The following is a 3,340-nucleotide window of genomic DNA, read 5'->3' as shown; positions in this document are numbered from 1 at the left end:
GTCCAGTTATGTAATATAATTCTTCAAGTCCACAATTAGAACAGCCTTTTACACGCAAAAAATATACAGAAACGGATAAAAGGAATAGAAAAAATTCGACTTGGGCCATCGGATTGGAGATACACAGTCCACATTTAGTTATAGGTTCTGAAATTTGTTGGTGTAAGTTTTGAAATTTGTTAGTGTTTGAAACTTGGACTAACTTGTGTATGGCCCATCCATCTCTGTTCTAACGATCTAGGCTAGTTTTTTCTTTTCTTTGACCACAAGGTATCACAATTCACATCCCAGAATTTTCAAATTAGGTAAACATATAGAAAGCATACGCACACCATGATTTCAATGCATTTTGGTTGTATTGGAACTAATTTGTCTATTTAATAAAACCTTAATTCAGTTTGGGATGTATTTAATAGTCATATTAAGTCCATTTTCATAAAATGAATTATCAAATTTTCATTAGGGCTGGAAATATTTTTCTATGATTAATATGAGCTCGGCTGTTTATTTGGTTTTTGCTGAGTTCAAATGATTTGAAATGAAATAAATTTGGGCCAATTCAAATTCAGTTCAAATCCTAGATTAAAAAGAAAAGGAGGAAAAAGAACAAAAGTAAAGCAGAAAAACAAAGTCCGAGCCCAACCCCCTACGCGTGTTTAAAAAGAATGAATCGGTATTCCCGATCTAATCCTACAGTTGGCAACACCCGATCCAACGACCACTGCAGCTCTCTCTCTCACACACGCACGCGCGCGCGCACACAGAGCGGACCAACCCATCAGCATCACCCCCACCTCGTGCACGAACGGCATGACGGCAATTGTCGACGTCCCACGTCGCACACAGAGCTCCCTGCGCCTCTCGAGCCCACATATAAACTCCCCTCACCCCCCTCTTCCATTCCCTAGCTTGCGTGCACCTACACGCTGCCAGGCTGCTCGAAATCATCCGAGAGCTGCCGCCTCTGGACACAACTATGGCAAGCCAGTCTAGCGAGTACTGTTGAGCCTGAAGCCCAATTACCTTTCCACTTCACCCACGTGCACCCGCCCACCCATTTGACACCGGTTATTCAAGACAAGCCAGGAATGTGAGCCCGTCAACACCCGAGCGCTGACGCCGCTGCGTCGACCATCCGATGAGGTAAATGTTGGAAATATGCCTTAGAGCTAATAATAAAATAGTTATTATCATATTTCCTGTTCATGATAAATGTTTATTATTCATACTAAAATTGTATTGACCGGAAACTTAAATACATATGTGAATACATAAACTCCACTGTGTCCCTAGTAGGCCTCTACTAGTAGGCCTCTACTGGAGTAGCTCGTTGATCAAATATGGTAAGGTTTCCTAACCATGGACATTGGTTGTGATTTGATAACGGGATCACATGATTAGGTGAATGATGTGATGGACAGATCCAGCCGTAAGCTTAGCATCAGATCCTTTAGTTATTTGCTAAAACTTTCTTCATGTCAAGTACCAGCTCCTTAGACCATGAGATCATGCCACTCTTGGATACCAGATGAATACTTTGTGTGCTATCAAATGTCATAAAGGTTTTCTATAATTGTTCACAATCTGGTTTCATTCGGTTGTGGCTGATATAGAACTTTGTGTCCATAGGCTGGTTTTCAACCACAATAAGTAAATAGGGTCACGATTCTACCCGTGGATGCAAGAGGAAAAAAACTTCGACACCCCTAAGAATTTGGATGTAATTTCCTTTTTCTTTTTCTGTAATGGGTTATTTGTAAGGACTTGTGATACTTACAATAAGTTAATATATCACATTAGGCCTTTCCATAAAAATAAGAGTAAATAGGCACATGATTCCAGGTCAGCTTTATTAACTAGCCTTAAGACAAAGAATATTTTGTTTAGTTGTGAGTCTACCAAATTTTTTTGGTCACCAAAAGTAGTGCATAATGAGCAATTAAATTTCATGGCTATAAGCCCAAACCCCAATTTGGAGACCAAAACTAGACTCGTAATAATAGTTTAAAGAGTTTTCTTCATGTAGGGTGCGGTATGTCCCGCCTCTTACGAGACACTAGCTGGCCTCGCCAATCGCCATAGGGAACCGGTAATGGGCCGGCCCAGTAACCACGTGTGACGTTATGCTGATGTTGTGATGATGTCACACATGTTTTTTTTGTTTTTCCATTCCTTTTCTTCTACACTTTTTATTTTTTATTTTGTTTCACATTTTATATTTCAAAACATCATAAATATATTACTAAAAAATCTTTGTATTTTTTCTAAAAGTTAATCTTGCATTTGGAAAAAGTTAAATGTGTATAAAAATATTTTTGATATATAATAGAAATGTTAACCATGTGTACGAAAAGTGCTTATGATTTTTAAAAAATGTTGCATGTTTGACAAAATATGTGCGTTCCATTTAGAAAAAAATTATACACCGTAAAAAATGTTCATGTAATTAAAAAAATTCATACATTCAAAAAATGTAATTTATATTTAAAAACTCTTCACGAGTTTAAAAATGTGTTGGTGACATTTTCAAATTGCACAAAAGTAAAAAAAATGTTTTCATACTTCAGAAAAAATGTTCCTTATCATTTAAAAAAATTGCAAGGTGCATTTGAAAAAGGCTTAACACATTTGAAAAATATGTCAAACACAAGTATTTAAGAAAATGTGAAATCATGTTGAAAAGTGTTAAAATTATATAAAATATTTTATATGTTTATGGAAAAAGTAGAATGGATAAACAAAAGTAAGCATGAAAACATGTATTCTGCAAAAATGTAATTATGTATATGATAAAATGTTTAATTAATTAGTACAACAAAAAATGTTATTCGATATACGAAAAATGTACAACGCTTATGAAAATATAGACAACAAACCGAAACAAAATCAATGTGCAAGTTAGTGTATAAAACTTAAGTTGAAAAGCCAACAGAACCTGGTCCAGCCACAATTGCGCCGCGGCAGGGTGGGCAGAATCCTCCAGATGGGTACCTAAGGACCAAGTTGGTTGATTCATTTTTTTCTAATAAATTTATTGAGAGGATACAAACACAATGAGCACATACATTACCCCCTGTGTAATTAGAATCCAACACCAACGCACATACATAAAAAATAACACCGGCAAATGGCGAAATGATGAAGAAGCTGCATGTAACGGTCTTGTTAATCCTCGGTTGTGGAAAACAAGAGACATAAAAAATAAATATGAAGCTTAAAATAAATAAATTTGCAGAACCATTTTAACAGAAAATAACCATCACTGCATTTTTTTTTAGTTGCAGAACCATTTAACAGAAAATAGTACCATCACTGCAGCGCAAGTGCGCAAGTCATAAAA

The sequence above is a fragment of the Triticum aestivum genome, chromosome 4D (assembly GCF_018294505.1).
Source record: "Triticum aestivum cultivar Chinese Spring chromosome 4D, IWGSC CS RefSeq v2.1, whole genome shotgun sequence".
Classification (NCBI taxonomy): Eukaryota; Viridiplantae; Streptophyta; class Magnoliopsida; order Poales; family Poaceae; genus Triticum; species Triticum aestivum.
This window is presented reverse-complemented; position numbering follows the sequence as displayed.